At 42.3% G+C, this 7,991-nt stretch overlaps 1 long non-coding RNA gene across 1 annotated transcript; it reads left to right on the top strand.

Annotated features, from left to right (window-relative positions):
* The first annotated feature begins 756 nt into the window (after window positions 1-756).
* LOC146171864 (uncharacterized) lies at window positions 757-4,306 on the top strand. Its single transcript, XR_014702776.1, has 3 exons — window positions 757-801; window positions 3,499-3,571; window positions 4,097-4,306. It is a non-coding gene; the product is annotated as an uncharacterized LOC146171864 (long non-coding RNA).
* Window positions 4,307-7,991: the final 3,685 nt, after the last annotated feature.

Below are 7,991 nucleotides of genomic sequence, written 5' to 3'. Positions count from 1 at the left end.
ATCTGTCACGCTTGTTTTTAAGGGCACCTGAACAGCACTGTAAGGGAAGGGAGGTCCCAGCGGAGGGCTACGGTGTAAATTCGACCCCTCGGGGACCTTTGATGTGCACTTACACTCCAGAACCCACGGACGTCTCTCCTTTTCGCCTTTCTTGAAACTCAGCTCCCGGTGTTAGGGATCCAATCCAGGTGCTCCGGCACAGTAGTGTACATGCTAACTACTGCACCGCCGCGGGAGGGGGGGGGGGGGGGGGGGGGGACAAACGGGGGCTTTGGAAGAACAAGACATTCCGGCTTCGCTTTTTACAACTCCTCCAATACTGGAATGGTTTGGACACGTGTGCTCTCTTTGTAAAGAGTCAATATAAAGAGCGCAGTTCACCTAAATTCAAGAATAAACGCGGAGCAATATTTCATTGTCATTTAAGCGCAAAATGTTGACGTCAGTTCCGTGCAGGAGGCGTACAGACAGGGCGGACATCTCCCGCATGTTTATTACCATTCATGTCTTATCGCTGGCCGGGAACAGCCTACTTGCTTAAATTCATTTTAACGAACGAAAATAAAAAATTCCATGAACGAGACAGATGCCTATCGCGAGTTTGATCTTTATTCTTTCATTTTGCCTTTCTATATCATGGGGACAATAAATTTTTATGCAATTAACTGTTGCCATACCTACCTGTCCCTCGCTACAGGAATATACGCATTCTGCTAAATATAAAAGCAGCCCCTTACCCATGCTTATTCCGAGGAATCTCTTCACTGCTCTTCAACCGCTTGCCTGAGCGCTGGAAACGAGGTAAGAGATTCAGTATTCCATTGTGTCGTTTTTGGAGCGGTACCTTGCCTTCATTTTGGCAGAATCGACAACGAAGGTTTGCGGAAACTTTTCTATGGGGTTTAGGCGTTATAGTTTAATCTGTATATGTGAAACAATATTATATATATTTTTCTGCGATAAGCTTTTCTTCCAGCGCCCACATAGTCTGCGCGAAATATTTACTGGAGATCTTTTGGCAGGAGTAAAGGTTCGCTGAACACGTACTACGTTGTCGGAACGAATCAGCGTAGATTACAAGAGAAAGTCTTGAAAATCGTTCATACATAGGATTCGTGGATTCAAGAAAGCTTTCTTTTCCAAGAGGCAGATATATGACGGCACTGCGCAAGAATAAAGCAGAAAGAGCAATATGCACCTGATATACTCCCAACATTTTGGGAGACCACCTGCACTAACGATTTTCTGCGCAGAAACGAAGGAATTTTAAATTGTGTCCTCGATTGACCTCTTAAACACCGCATATGAAACCGTGTTTCAAAAAAGAAAATTGCCACTGATATTTGAGATATTCCTTCGAAAGCAACGGTTAAAAAATTCAGGCATATATAGGAAGTGTAATGATAATTTTCGTTTTCGATCTTGAATTCTAGAACAACATGCCTTATGCTAATGCCATCTGCTGGAGATTTTATGACGTGGGTAGTGGGACGTTTTTCTCGACAGCTGAAAACCAACGCCTAACAGAGAAATGTACTACGATTATTACTATTTTTCCCCTTGTGAGCTGTTTGTATTCAGCGGTCACAACCGGTGGTACCCATGGTGCAGCGGTCAAGAGCCGTGTTCAAATACCCTGGAGATGGAATCCAGATAAGAGACTTCAATTTGTAATCCCGGTTCTTCGGACGATTATGCAAATGATCTTAAGCCCTGCTTTTAAAGTTTAACATTTAATGAGGAAGGCTTCCGAATCTATGCCAAAACAAACACCTGCGACGCAAACTTTTTGATGGCTCCGTTATCTTCTTATTTAACTGTGGATATAATACAGCTTATCTCTTTTAATAGGGGTAATATTTTTGAAAGAACTACGGCCGCTTAGCGCTTTCAGCCATGTGCGAAGACGGTCTACCTGCAATGCAGTTGCTAAGCTAAACCGTTGGACCACTTTCGTCGATGGCAGCACTGACGACAGTCACGGCTGGACAGTCTCCGCTGCTTGTCTTCGTCGATGCTTGAGCCGAAACTTTCTTTTCTGCTTTCCAAGGTCACAGAGGACCTGACAGACAAGCAAACACTTGCGCGAGGCTGGAGTGTGTAATGCAGCTTGCTGCAAAGGTTAAAATACATCACATCACTTTTTGTTCATTGAGTGCTCGAAGGGGTTTGCCGAGATTTGGGATGTTGTGCATAAGAGATAAAAAAAAATTAAACCATACAAAGTAGCACATTAACATAAATGAAAAAAAAAAATGCATGACCAAGATGTAAAATACAAAATGAGGAAGAGGTGACCATACAGTAAAAAATACGGTTCTCACATTTCTTAAATAATGTAACGCCTTGATCAGTAAAAGCAATGCGCATTGCGACTGTTTTATCAAAAGTGATCAGGATGTGTTCAAGAAATATTTGGAGTTCAGTGGACGCCCACAGACAATCGAATCTTTTTTATTGCGGTGTGTTATATAAGCAGCGATTGCCTTGAGGATCGATAAAAGGAAATTCGAAAAGGGCATTTAAACTAAATAACTGAGTAGAATGAGAGCTTTGAAAGGTAAATTGCAGCTGATATTGATAGAGTATTGCGATCATAAAATCGTGATTCTATTTCGCGTTAGCATAGGCAGGGAGATGACATATGCATTTAGGGAGGCCTGAGAGATGAGTTAGTGTGGCAAGCCTGTGTGTTGGTGCATTGTTCTCAGAAACGCATGCGCAAAAAAAAAAAAAAAGAAAAAGACGCGGTTGAGCCCATTCTTGTCGTCGCGTCCCAGTCCGAGTCTTTATTGAGCACCTTTTTTTTTGAGAAAACGAGTGTGGCACCTTTGGCCGGACCCATAGCATTGAATGTGCCTTAAAACGCCTCGTGAGGCATACGTATGGCGTATTCCTGGAAAATTAAGTATGTGAGAATATGAATAATGCACGACGATTGCAGTTTAAGAGGCCTATATATATATATATATATATATATATATATATATATATATATACAGCAGGCACATTCCTTTACACCCACTGCGTACACCCTCCGGATAAGGTAACAGTGCCGATTGACGAAAAATTTAAATGTTACGCATTATGAAATCATTATTCCACCCATAAATTAGAATACCAAAAACTATTGTACAATATGTGAATTTAAATGTTCCGAGCGCTGAAAAAAATGATAGAGTCATTCAAAGTAATCTGCAATTTCCAAAATCGTTTGCGAGCAAAAATATTAACCTACGATTTTCCGCATATCCGCTGGTAAAAGAAATGCAGGAAAAGTAATGCTTCATTATACTACCATTTTGGTTACGAGAGCAGCCCGACATTGTACGCATCCTTTTAAGCGAACAACCTTTTTCGTGTTCAAATCTCTCCTCAGAGAGCTTTGAGAATTTGTACGCAATTTACAAATGTCGGAAAACATGTGAGAAACAGATTTCTTTCTGATTCTAATGCATTGGAGGGAAACAAAATATAGTAATCTTGTTTCTTTCCCAGGCCGTTCATTCTACAGACATGAGTTTCAAGGCGACTCTCATTATGCTGGCCATTTTCGGCTTTCTTGTGTCAGGTAAGCCATGGAAGCATTCGATAATGCTTGCATATCTTTCAACATGTTCAACTGGTTTCTTTCTTTGAACCAGTCACAATATTCTCATTCGATGAGAATTGAAGTTGCCTCGGCACCAACAATGCTTAAATGTAGACGGCACAGTCATATCCTAACCCGAAAAAAAAAAAAAAAAAACCGAAACTGTATACAAGGGTAGGTACTTTGAAACTGGAGTTTTTAAATACCCTCTCGAAAAATGTCAGGCTTACAATCATAGCAGTTAGAAGAGAAACAAATGAAAACGCTCCGGATTATCAATGCTCTTATTTGGGCTAGTTGGTGAATGAATTCAGACGTGGTGCTAGCGCACAAGTAAGACAGCGTGTGTCCTGTGCGCCTACCTGCAGTATGTGTCTTTCTTGTGCACTAGAACCATGTCTGAGCTCCGAATTAGTTTATTCGCTCGCAGCCAAGCCCATGGAAGAATCTCTACCCGCAGCGCGATCCTTCTTGTGTCAATTGTTTTTCTCAAAACTTTTTCAGTGTCCATGGCCATCACCGAACAAGCTGGACAGGAAGCCAGGGCTGACGCCGACGCTATGCAACGTGTCGCTGAAGCACCCAAGGAGGCTTCACGTCAGCTAGACTCACTTGGCGGATACACCTTTGGATAGCTGATCGTGGATAGCTGAGAATTTACCTGTCTCTGACGGATTATTCAAAAAATAAAAGAATTTGGTGCATGAACATACAGCAAGGAGTATATAACCTTCCACTGTTCTCCGAAGAACGCGGTCATGTTGTGGTGATACACTACTCCTGAATTAACACGTCTTTAGTTACTCCAATTTTTTTCCAATATCTTAATTTCTTTGTTATTTAAGGTTACAGTTAAATGTGGACATTTTAAAGACTACTGAATGCTCAAATCTGAGATTAATACATATTCTCTCCACAAAAACCTGCAGCTGCCTGTGTTTGATAAAAATAAGTGCTGGTAGACGTGACGAGATCCAACGCTATAGTTCATCGGTGGTACACTTGCTAAGGCTAATAGAGGCATGTCTGTGCTGAAATGATGGGCCTTGTCCTAGGAAGTGGTCTTTTGCACAAATATTTGTAGGATGTTTTGTTTTGTTTTTCTCTTAGTCTCAGCACTGGAATCGTGTATTTTGCACTGGGGCCGCCATCACGTTGGGGACGGAAAAACAGAATTGTTCCTTGTGAGCGAATACGGCCTGAGTCATCACAATGCCCCAGCCATTAACATCACTACGTCTCAGAATATAGAACACCTGCGTAATACGTCCACACTGCGACATCAATATAAACCTCACTTTTTCTATAATGAGCCTTAAAGAATGGATGGCTTCAGTCCCGCTAAATAATTACTGCAAATACAGGGAGACGCGAGACAGCGTTGCCCTGTTTTGTGTCGAGCGCGACGTAACTCTTGTCCCAAATCAGTGATATTGACAGAAATTGTAAAGCGGTAATTTTATGTACGGAACCTCAAGAGAGCTACAGTCAAAACTCGATATAACTAAATCCCATTTAACAAAAGTCCCGATTTAAAGAAGATATCCCCATTCTATTTCAGACGATGATATGGTAAAATGCGTTGAGAAACTCGAAATAACGAAATAAAAAAATTGCGCTATCTGCCACGATTTAACCAATCTTTTGCTGAAAAATGAAGGCGACAAACTCTATTGACGGTCTATTTTGTACGAAAACGATCAAGGATGTATTGACTGAAAGCTAGCGGTAACATCGTGCAGCCACTACGTCCGGCTTTGGTCAAACTATGCAGAGCGAAACGCGCGTTATATTAATGAAATTCCCGATATTTATTCAGCGGTAGAAAGCCGGCCCGTCGACCTTGTGTCGGCAGCGGTGCCGCAAGCCAACAATGGGACAAATTATGGTTGCCCTTAATCTGCGGCGACCGTTTACCGGAACACAGGAAAAAATAGCGCACAAATAATCCCTGCAGATGTTTATGAACCGCAAATAAGAGAATATCAGCGACGTCTTTGCTGAGAAAGATATTTACTCCCCTGGGACCCTTCCTGCCGAGGTAAAATTTTCGTTGCTTCTTTTCTTACGCGCTATCAGTGTCGGTGGTTGCGCGGGCCGCAATTTTATTGTAGCAACATAACATAGTGGACAAGCTGGTATTGCATTTAAAGATGACGTAACAGTAATGCTTCCTTAAGGCCATCGGTTATGTTGGCCGTTACGTCCTTTCAAAACACGATTTCATTTTCAGCCAATTTACAATTCGCAATTATGATACCGCGGTACTTCCCTGATAATCATCGACTTTATAGGATTTAGTGACCCAGAAATGCATTTCTCCATATAACGAAGTTCTCGATTTAACGAAATATGTCGCAGCTCCACTCAACTTCGTAAATCGAGTTTTGACTGTATTAGAGCGATTTTGCCATATATGAGGTGAGCGAGGAAAAAATGCAATTGAGAAGTCATGTTCCAAAGGTACAAACGGGACTTTTTCGTTTCGTTTCTACATTTGAAGAAAAAGCAGGCACACTCGGCACAGATTCGGGTTGTCTCCGTACAAGAAAAATGGGCTACCACAGTTTAGTTAAACAAGCCATTCATTGGCAAAATTATATAGGCTCCTGCAATTTCTATTCCAAGATAAATACTTGAACTGGGCGAATATTCATTACATAGATAAATTTTTCCTTTTAGGATTAGTTGCCAGAGGCAACGGACGAGTGACGAGTGAACGGAACGATGCTCGAAAACCTTGTCCTCTTTGCGGCGCGGTCGTACCATATGCCCCCGGGCTTGATATTTGCAGTGTGTAGCACGTCAAACTTATTCAAAAAATCTCCATCGATTTTGCCGACAGCGTGTTTGACTGCATGGAACCGAAATGCTGGTATATTTTGTGCAACACGTCAATTCCACGAAGAAAATCTTCAAGAAAGAATATGTGACACATTCAAGGTTACCTGCAACTGTAGATACATACATGCGTAGTTGGGTGAAATTCCCTGCTTCAATAAAATGCAGAATACAGTAAAAGTCTGCACTTATCTTTCGAGTCAGAGAGCGCCGTAATATCTGGCGTACTTTAAGTTTCCTGCTTGCCGGTTCCATATATTGATCTAAGTTCACTTTATGTCTATACAATTCGAGGAGTGCCAGCCTTCACAACATAGAGTTATAACACTTATCAGGCTTCCTTAAAATAAATTCCACAGTCTAGTGAATTCTAGAAAATTGCTCCAAGCTTCCTACACTATATACCTGTCTCCTTTCTACAATTCTACACGCAGGTGGCCTGGATATCTACCGAATTTGCTCTACTTGATTGGTTCACTATTGGTACTTTGATATCCTGCCTATTGAGTCGAGAACACACATTCTGAACAAAAGCCCGGCACGATGTAAATCCGAGCAATAAACTACCGTGGCTTCAGCTGTTCGAGTTATTTATTCTTCTGGTGTTTTTTTGTTACATCAAAGTTGGTACATTTAGGATGGAGTGTTGCTCTGCTGCCAAAGAAAAGTTCACATTATCCACAGCATGCTGCATTGAAAGATGCCAGCGGCTGTATGAGGTAGTGGAAATGATACTTTGGTGCATTTTCGCGCATTATTTAGAAATGCCAGGAATCCTTCCAACCTCTCAATGTCAGAACCGATTCCTACTGAGCCCTTGGAATGGCACACTGCGCCTCAGTGGCATTTCGCACATTCTCGTCCGCCGAGTGATTCCACCCCACACCTGCTGAACCCGAGGCAGCCCCAGAGAGTTCATCCTTCGCTCAGGTGGCACAGCATAAAAACCTGTTCCAAGGGCTTCCAGTTGCGTGGTTCTGTCCGTCTTGCGCGTAGCCACTTGCCGTTAAAGATTTTCTTTTACCTATACGGTTCCCTCTTTACGCGTATTTATAGATATGGCGCTTGGAGTTTAGAATGGCAGTACCCACCGCATCTCTGATGTTGATTAGTCTGGACAGTTCTAGTATTGCAGATGCGAATAACGAAATTTAATTTCAACGTTCGCTCTACACTGGAGATGCAGTGAAACGAACAGGGGACCGGTGTCGGCAGTAAGGTGGGCTGGACAAAGTTCGAATCGTAGGTTTAACATCAGACTCGTGCTTGTAGTTAGGCTAAGCACAATTCAATCGTGAAATGAGTGTGAGTACTGCTGTCGTAGAAAGTCTGAACAGATATCCAGTAGTGCTTTGAATGTCAGGCGGGTAGGCGGAAGCGACATCCAATCGCGACAAAAACATAACGCCGTGATGTTCTACACACAAGGCAAGGCCCGGCTTTCTAAGCAATTTTATCTCACCGTTTTCTGTCTGTGTCAGTGCTCGGTTGGTGTTCTGCTTAGGCAAGGCCGCCTTACAATCATTCTCAGCTACGCCAACGAAACACGTAACAACCG

The sequence above is a fragment of the Amblyomma maculatum genome, unplaced genomic scaffold (assembly GCF_055883805.1).
Source record: "Amblyomma maculatum isolate TAMU_Amacu unplaced genomic scaffold, ASM5588380v1 scaffold_18, whole genome shotgun sequence".
NCBI classification, from domain to species: Eukaryota; Metazoa; Arthropoda; class Arachnida; order Ixodida; family Ixodidae; genus Amblyomma; species Amblyomma maculatum.
The sequence above is the reverse complement of the archived record's forward strand: the minus strand, read 5'-3'. Positions and strand labels throughout refer to the sequence as shown.